The sequence below is a fragment of the Coregonus lavaretus genome (genome assembly GCF_964263955.1).
Source record: "Coregonus lavaretus genome assembly, chromosome: 15".
NCBI lineage: Eukaryota > Metazoa > Chordata > Actinopteri > Salmoniformes > Salmonidae > Coregonus > Coregonus lavaretus.
The window spans coordinates 30,848,819-30,858,656 of NC_140002.1; positions in this window are offsets into that span (position 1 = coordinate 30,848,819).

Consider the following 9,838-nt stretch of genomic DNA (forward strand, 5'->3'; position numbering starts at 1 on the left):
GTCAAATTAAATCAAATTTTATTTGCCAAATGCGCCGAATACAACAGGTGTAGACCTTACAGTGAAATGCTTATTTACAAGCCCTTAACCAACAATGCAGTTTTAAGAAAAATAAGTGTTAAGTAAAAAAAAATAATAATAATTAAAGAGCAGCAGGAAAATAAAATAACAGTAGGGAGGCTATATACAGGGGGTACCTCTACAGAGTGAATGTGCGGGGGCACAGGTTAGTCGAGGTAATATGTACACTACCATTCAAAAGTTTGGGGTCAATTAGAAATGTCCTTGTTTTTGAAAGAAAAGCAATTTATTTGTCCATTAAAATAACATCAAATTGATCAGAAATACAGTGTAGACATTGTTAATGTTGTAAATGGCTATTGTAGCTGGAAACGGCTGATTTTTTATGGAATATCTACATAGGCGTACAGAGGCCCATTATCAGAAACCATCAATCCTGTGTTCCAATGGCACGTTGTGTTTGCTAATCCAAGTTTATCATTTTAAAAGGCTAATTGATCATTAGAAAACCCTTTTGCAATTATGTTAGCACAGCTGAAAACTGTTGTGCTGATTAAAGAGGCAATAAAACTGGCCTTCTTGAGACTAGTTGAGTATCTGGAGCATCAGCAATTGTGGGTTCGATTACAGGCTCAGAAGGGCCAGAAACAAATAACTTTCTTCTGAAACTCGTCAGTCTATTCTTGTTCTGAGAAATGAAGGCTATTCCATGCGAGAAATTGCCAAGAAACTGAAGATCTCGTACAACGCTGTTTACTACTCCCTTCACAGAACAGCGCAAACTGGCTCTAACCAGAATAGAAAGAGGAGTGGGAGGCCCCGGTGCACAACTGAGCAAGAGGACAAATACATTAGAGTGTCTAGTTTGAGAAACAGATGCCTCACAGGTCCTCAACTGGCAGCTTCATTAAATAGTACCCATGCTAAATATTTTCAATCTCCTGAGGGGGAATAGGCTTTGTCGTGCCCTCTTCACGACTGTCTTGGTGTGTTTGGACCATAATAGTTTGTTGGTGATGTGGACACCAAGGAACTTGAAGCTCTCAACCTGTTCCACTACAGCCCGGTCGATGCTGTCCTCTTTTTTTTCCTGTAGTCCACAATCATCTCCTTTGTCATGATCACGTTGAGGGAGAGGTTGTTATCCTGGCACCACACGGCAAGGTCTCTGACCTCCTCCCTATAGGCTGTCTCATCGTTGTCAGTGATCAGGCCTACCACTGTTGTGTTTGACACAAAGTTTGACTTTGTGTGTTATCTAGTGGAAACCGGGAGCATTCTGTCAGCGCTTGAGCTATTTTCAATGCCTAGGCTACTACATGATGATGGACAGTCAATTGCCATTCTTTAAATAATTATCACCATTCACAAACCCCTAACAGAGCTCCCCAGCTTGTAGTCCTAAAAAACAAAAGTTAGTTACCTCTGGTTCGTTCAGCCATTCCTATGGGTTTTGTCTAGAAGGGTACAGCTTTTGTCAAAATTGACTTTTCGTAGCAGGTTAGGGGAGTTAACGAAGTAGGTTAGGAGAATTAGGTTAAGGTTAGGAAAAGGGTTGGGGTTAGCTAAAATGCACAGAAAAAACGACTTTTGACATCAATTTGAAAAGCTGTATCCCATCTAGACATTACCGTTCCTATTGGGGGAAAGAATGGGGTTTACACAGTTTAGGACATCTTATACGTTTTGTTCTATAAGATGATATCAGTCTGTTAACCTGACCTTTATGAATTATGAAGCCTTTATGTGCTTGTTTTAATTACATAAATGCTTCAACATATACAAAAATTGACATTAGCTGATGAAGATTATATCATAGAACAAAACGTATAAGATCTTCTAAGCCTGTGTTTACCAACCACATACCTTATTTTCGGCGTTTATCCAAGAACCCTACAAAAATAAAATAAAAAATCCCCATAGGCTTTGTCCAACGAGCCATGACAGAGTTAGTGCCTTCAAAAATACGCGATTACTATTGCTCTCTATATGCTATTTTCACATGCCCCATAAATCACAAATTCAAACCAATCTTCAGGCTATTAATATTTCCAGAAATTAAAACTAAATACCAGAACATGTTTGAATATGCCAACTTGTCTTGTCAATAAAGGAACCCCTTACATTAGAAGTACAGTGGGGAAAAAAAGTATTTAGTCAGCCACCAATTGTGCAAGTTCTCCCACTTAAAAAGATGAGAGAGGCCTGTAATTTTCATCATAGGTACACGTCAACTATGACAGACAAATTGAGATTTTTTTTCTCCAGAAAATCACATTGTAGGATTTTTTATGAATTTATTTGCAAATTATGGTGGAAAATAAGTATTTGGTCACCTACAAACAAGCAAGATTTCTGGCTCTCACAGACCTGTAACTTCTTCTTTAAGAGGCTCCTCTGTCCTCCACTCGTTACCTGTATTAATGGCACCTGTTTGAACTTGTTATCAGTATAAAAGACACCTGTCCACAACCTCAAACAGTCACACTCCAAACTCCACTATGGCCAAGACCAAAGAGCTGTCAAAGGACACCAGAAACAAAATTGTAGACCTGCACCAGGCTGGGAAGACTGAATCTGCAATAGGTAAGCAGCTTGGTTTGAAGAAATCAACTGTGGGAGCAATTATTAGGAAATGGAAGACATACAAGACCACTGATAATCTCCCTCGATCTGGGGCTCCACGCAAGATCTCACCCCGTGGGGTCAAAATGATCACAAGAACGGTGAGCACCACACGGGGGGACCTAGTGAATGACCTGCAGAGAGCTGGGACCAAAGTAACAAAGCCTACTATCAGTAACACACTACGCCGCCAGGGACTCAAATCCTGCAGTGCCAGACGTGTCCCCCTGCTTAAGCCAGTACATGTCCAGGCCCGTCTGATGTTTGCTAGAGTGCATTTGGATGATCCAGAAGAGGATTGGGAGAATGTCATATGGTCAGATGAAACCAAAATATAACTTTTTGGTAAAAACTCAACTCGTCGTGTTTGGAGGACAAAGAATGCTGAGTTGCATCCAAAGAACACCATACCTACTGTGAAGCATGGGGGTGGAAACATCATGCTTTGGGGCTGTTTTTCTGCAAAGGGACCAGGACGACTGATCCGTGTAAAGGAAAGAATGAATGGGGCCATGTATCGTGAGATTTTGAGTGAAAACCTCCTTCCATCAGCAAGGGCATTGAAGATTAAACGTGGCTGGGTCTTTCAGCATGACAATGATCCCAAACACACCGCCCGGGCAACGAAGGAGTGGCTTCGTAAGAAGCATTTCAAGGTCCTGGAGTGGCCTAGCCAGTCTCCAGATCTCAACCCCATAGAAAATCTTTGGAGGGGGTTGAAAGTCTGTGTTGCCCAGCGACAGCCCCAAAACATCACTGCTCTAGAGGAGATCTGCATGGAGGAATGGGCCAAAATACCAGCAACAGTGTGTGAAAACCTTGTGAAGACTTACAGAAAACGTTTGACCTGTGTCATTGCCAACAAAGGGTATATAACAAAGTATTGAGAAACTTTTGTTATTGACCAAATACTTATTTTCCACCATAATTTGCAAATAAATTCATAAAAAATCCTACAATGTGATTTCTGGATTTTTTTTCTTCTCATTTTGTCTGTCATAGTTGTACCTATGATGAATATTACAGGCCTCTCTCATCTTTTTAAGTGGGAGAACTTGCACAATTGGTGGCTGACTAAATACTTTTTCCCCCCACTGTATATGGACAAAAATGCTTACTATTGAAACGACTCAGTATTTTTTGTAACATGGTTCCAATAATGAAAATAAAAATATATTTCAAGTAGATCACCTGATAATAGTTAAACAAATATCTAGCCTCTTGAGGAAAATAGATTGACTCATCACCACTTATTATAAGGCATATTTGCCCTTTGAAAAACGTCAGAAGGTGTTGGTTCTTCTTTCGGGAGTGCTTTCGAAAATGTGTTTAGTTTCAGATTAGATATATTAATGCCATGTTGCAGTTTTAGGGTGCCATATTGCCTGGATTAGAGGAATTTGCACATGCAGCTGAGACCGCAGTCATCCCAGTGGCAGCTGGCATTAGACAATAGGCAGCAGAGTAAATAGTCATGTTGGTATCCCTCTCTCAGCCTGCCTGACTGCGTCTCTACTGACAGACAAATACCCCCGATCATCTGGAACCTGAGCTGCTGTTGTGTAGCACGACTTTATACCACTAATTACGTTTTCAGAAAGGATACTAGTACTGGTACTCTCCTCACAACTGATGAGTTGTTGGTTTGAAGGTCGTGGACAGTCTCATATTTTCACCTGAAAGCTGGCTGTGTGTGTGTGTGTGTGTGTGTTGAAACATCTGATTTGGACTACTGCCACATGAGAAGAAGACTGCAGGAACAACCTAGGTTGTGTCCTTCAGAGTTGAGCTTGCCAAATAATCAGTGAGGGGAAGGAAGGTTACTCTTGTGGTTTGGCTAATTGGTAAATGCTAATCTAATGCAAGGCCATTGATACTGATTGAGGGCAATGAGAGGGCAAACAGTTCCCTGTCACATACCACAAACTATACTCATTAACTACCATTTTTTTTCTGAATTAAAATTGTTTTTTTAAACCGTTTTGTGTAGGATGTCTGCTCATGGAACAGTTGTTTGTATGTCCTTTTCAAACAGGTATTAGAGCTGTTGATGGCGTCCCCCGGGGTGATTGGCACTGTTTGTGACAGCAACAGTGGCACTGTGGGAGTTACATTGCTTTTCAAAGCAGTCTGGTGAATTATATTCCTATCACCAGACGTGTACAGCAACTGTACGTCTAATTTCTTGTCAAATTTCTCTGGAATGATTTGAATTTTATGAATGTTCATTGTAAAAAGGCAGGGACAGAATCTCAAGAAGGTGGGAAGTATTGTTCATGGTGTGAGATTGATAAATCCGTAGAACTCCTTGCCAAATTAGAGGGCCAAATGAAGATTGACGACAGACCATTAACACGATAGAATGTGCCCAGGGCTCCTGTGGCCCCAGTCAGGCGGTAGCTCCTAAACGATTAACACCATACTGTATGTGTGTGAAAAGCCTGTGAATAGACCTCTGTGCTCTGTTTCAATAGAAGGTCTTAATTTGGCCTGACAGACAATCACACAGACAACCTAGTTCTAAACCATTTACTTTCTATTTCACCTTCCCATTTTCATTTGAATTTAGTTGAATGTATCTTTAAAGATATTAAAGTCCCATGTTTTGATCTACAGGCAGTGAAAGGCCAGTTCCAGATGTCATGATGAAATACACTGAATTGGCACCAATGCACCAAAACTGCATCACCCATGACAACCTCTCCCCTGGCTGCATGGCTGGGGAGCCAGTTTAGCTTAGTTGTGCCTTGGCAGGGGCTGGTTCCTCTCCAAAAGGTTTCTGAATCTTAGACAACAGCTGGTTTCTTACAGAAAAGCAATTTTAATGTTACTCTTATTTGCTGTGTATTGTCTAATTCTCCCCCTTCCCTGTCACTTAATGCGGCGAGGGTCTGGCTTTCCAAATGTTCACTTGCCTGTTCATTTGCTCAATTGTGACTGCAGGGTTGTTGGGTCTCAAAGCGAAATGTACCCGTAGACAAGGGGAAATGTGTGGCTTTGGCTTTTTTATATGCTATTTAATTCTCTGTTGTGGTTGTTTTGATTGGATATGTACAGTGCATTCGGAAAGTATTCAGACCCCTTGACTTTTTCCACATTTTGTTATGTTACAGCCTTATTCTAAAATTGATTAAATAAATAAAAATGTCCTCATCAATTTACCCCATAATGACAAAGCAAAAACAGGTTTTTAGAAATGTTTGCAAATGTATTACAAATAAAAAACATAACATTTGCATAAGTATTCAGACCCTTTGCTATGAGACTCAAAATTGATCTCAGGTGCATCCTGTTTCCATTAATCATCCTTGAGATGTTTCTACAACTTGATTGGAGTCCACCTGTGGTAAATTCAATTGATTGGACATGATTTGGAAAGGCACACACCAGTCTATATAAGGTCCCACAGTTGACAGTGCATGTCAGAGCAAAAACCAAGCCATGAGGTCGAAGGAATTGTCCGTAGAGCTCCAAGACAGGATTGTGTCGAGGCATAGATCTGGGGAAGGGTAAAAAAAAAATTCTGCAGCATTGAAGGTCCCCAAAAACAAAGTGGCCTCCATCATTCTTAAATGGAAGAAGTTTGGACCCACCAAGACTCTTCCTAGAGCTGGCCGCTCTGCCAAACTGAGCAATCGGGGGAGAAGAACCTTGGTCAGGGAGGTGACCAAGAACCCGATGGTCACTGACAGAGCTCCAGTTTTCCTCTGTGGAGATGGGAGAACCTTCCAGAAGGAAAACCATCTCTGAAGCACTCCACCAATCAGGCCTTTATGGTAGAGTGGCCAGACGGAAACCACTCCTCAGTAAAAGGAGTGGAGTTTGCCAAAAGGCCCCTAAAGGACTCTCAGACCATGAGAAACAAGATTCTCTGGTCTGATGAAACCAAGATTGAACTCTTTGGCCTGAATGCCAAGCGTCACGTCTGGAGGAAACCTGGCACCATCCCTACGGTGAAACATGGTGGTGGCAGCATCATGCTGTGGGGATGTTTTTCAGCGGCAGGGACTGGGAGACTAGTCAGGATCGAGGGAAAGATTAATGGAGCAAAGTACAGAGAGATCCTTGATGAAAACCTGCTCCAGAGCACTCAGGACCTCAGACTGGGGCAAAGGTTCACCTTCCAACAGGACAACGACCCTAAGCACACAGCCAAGACAACGCAGGAGTGGCTTCGGGACAAGTCTCTGAATGTCCTTGAGTGGCCCAACCAGAGCCCGGACTTGTACCCGATCGAACATCTCTGGAGAGACTTGAAAATAGCTGTGCAGCGACACTCCCCATCCAACCTGACAGAGCTTGAGAGGATCTGCAGAGAAGAATGGGAAAAACTCCCCAAATACATGTGTGCCAAGCTTGTAGCGTCATGCCCAAGAAGACTCCAGGCTGTAATCGCTGCCAAAGGTGCTTCAACAAAGTACTGAGTAAAGGGTCTGAATACTTATGTAAATGTGATATTTCAGTTCTTTATTTTTTATAAATTTGCAAAAATGTCTAAAAACCTGTTTTTGCTTTGTCATTAGGGGGTATTGTGTGTAGATTGATGAGGGGGGAAAAACACAATTTAATCAATTTTAGAATATGGCTGGAACGTAACAAAATGTGGACATAGTTAAGAGGTGGGAATACTTTGTGAATGCACTGTCTATTGAAAAAGAAATAATGGAATTTGTTAACATATTGTGACGTGTAATCTATCTGGAAAAACATTGGATTTGAAAAAAGTTGTTTTGAGGGTGAAATTTCAACCACAGGATTATGTCATCATGGTAACCAATTTTCAACATAGACAAATCTTGTATAAAATATGTTGAATTTGTACATTTGAAACAATGTCAAATCTTCAATGTTGTATCCACTATAGGCTGGGCAGCACCTCCTACTGGGGAGTTGATTTATCTACAGCTATCCATTTGATCTCCCATCCAGGGTTTTAACCAAGCCCAGCCTAGCTTTGATATTTGTCACTGACTAATACCAACGTGCTATCGTGAGAATTATTGTTGAGAGATCTCTAAATAACTAATTAGATTCACTGTTGCTATCAAAGTCATTCCAAAGGGTAGGTTTAACAGAGCAAATTAAATGGAACCATACTTCATAAGTCATGTATCATCAATGATAACATTTAGGCCTACAGCGATTGTTTAAATTCAACCCAGGGTTCAACTAAAATAGACAATACATATAGGCAAAGGGTTTCAAGTTTGGGTTGATTTCAAATTTAATCTTCAAGTTAATAATTTTTATGTTGGATTCACATCTCCAGCTCAACCAAAAATCTAAGTTAAAGTATAGGACTAAATCAAACTTTGGTTAAAGTGCATTAAAAATCTGATTACATTTTTGGTTGAGATGGAGACGTGAATCCAACATATAAATTATTAATTTGTAGACAAACTGGAATGAAAGCCAGACTAAGTCAGTGGCACAAAAGATACATCTCCTTCAAATGTTGATATTTGGTTGCGTTGACAACCAAACACAATTCAATATCACTTTTGCAATACAGTAAATAGCCTAATGTTAAGGTTATCTTACTTATTCAACCTTAAAATTAGTTACACATCCATGGCCACGTTTTCAGGTTACTGTAAATGTCTTATGTAATCATAGAAAGATTGCATGTTCAAGATGGAATGCAAAGGTTGCAGGTCTGTGGAGATCTTCACAATTGCTATAATAATAATCTGTGCAGAATCTCAGAATCTGTTTTAATGTAATCTCAATTGCAATCCAGGTAATTTGGTTGTGCTATTAGATGAAGCACAATAATAACACATTTGATAACACTTTTGTAATATAGTAAATAACCTAAAGTTAAGACTATTTTGCAAACTAATGTAACATTCAACCTTAAAATGAGTAAGACATCCATGGCCACATTTTGAGGTTACTGTAACTGTACATTTATTCTTATGTAATCATATAAACCGTGCATGTTCAAGATAGCATGTATGCATGCATAGGTCGTCACAGGTCTGTGGAGATCTTCACAATTGCTGTAATAATCTGTACAGAATCTCAAACGACATTGATCACTTGCACCATGTACTTTTAATGTAATCTCGGCTGTAATCCAGATAATTTGGTTCTGCTATTAGATGAAGCACAGTGATATCACATTAATCTGTTGTATAAAGTAAAAAAAATATCTGACATTCTATTCCCATTTAAACTTTGCTGTGCTTTTAAATGGTTGAAAGTGCAGTGATAACACATTTAGATGACAACTGAACCAAAAATCAGACATTGTTTTTCTATTGGAATTTGGTTGTGCTTTTAGATGGTTAACACCTTGGGAATTTAACAAACTTCTGGCTGTCTTTTTGAGTGGGTGAATAAAGGCTGAAATCTTATTGATCAACGTCTCAACCAAATATTAGCCAAATTTCCATGTTGAAATGATGTGGTGTGCACAGTGAGGATTCATCATTCAACTTAATTTGGATGGCAAAAATACATACTCTCAATAAATACAAGCACCCACTGTAGCATCTGTGAATGTATTCAATACATTCTGTAACATTTAAATGTTATTATGTTAATTTAAAATATCCTAAATTAATTCTGAACATCATCTCTTGACAGTAGCATTTGTCGGTATATGTAAGTCAGTCTTTTCTATAATAAAATGCAGCACAGCAGCCTAAATTTCACTTGCCGCTGCTGCTGGATATTTTAATGAAACCGTTTTAAGTCTTGTGTATGGAACTCTGTGTGGAGATTAACTGGTTCTGTGAAAAGGGAGGGACGGCTCTTGCAGAAAACAAAGGCAAAACAAATTTTTTTAAAACAAATGACAAAAAGCCTGGCTCCTCAAATATAATTAATGTAAGCAGCTTATTTGAAATGCTTCCTTGATGACAGTAAAACAGAAAATAGCTTATTTTGTCAGATTATGTCAGCGTGCTGTGTGTTCCATCTCTGAATATGTTACATTTGTGCAATGAAAGGGCTCCCGAGTGGCGCAGTGGTCTAAGGCATTGCATCTCAGTGCTTGAGGCGTCACTACAGACCCCCTGGTTCAATTCCAGGCTGTATCATAACCGGCCGTGATTGGGTGTCCCATAGGGCGGCGCACAATTGGCCCAGCGTCGTCCGGGTTTGGCCGGTGTAGGCCGTCATTGTAAATAAGAATTTGTTCTTAACGGACTTGCCTAGTTAAATAAAGGTAAAATAAAAATAAAAA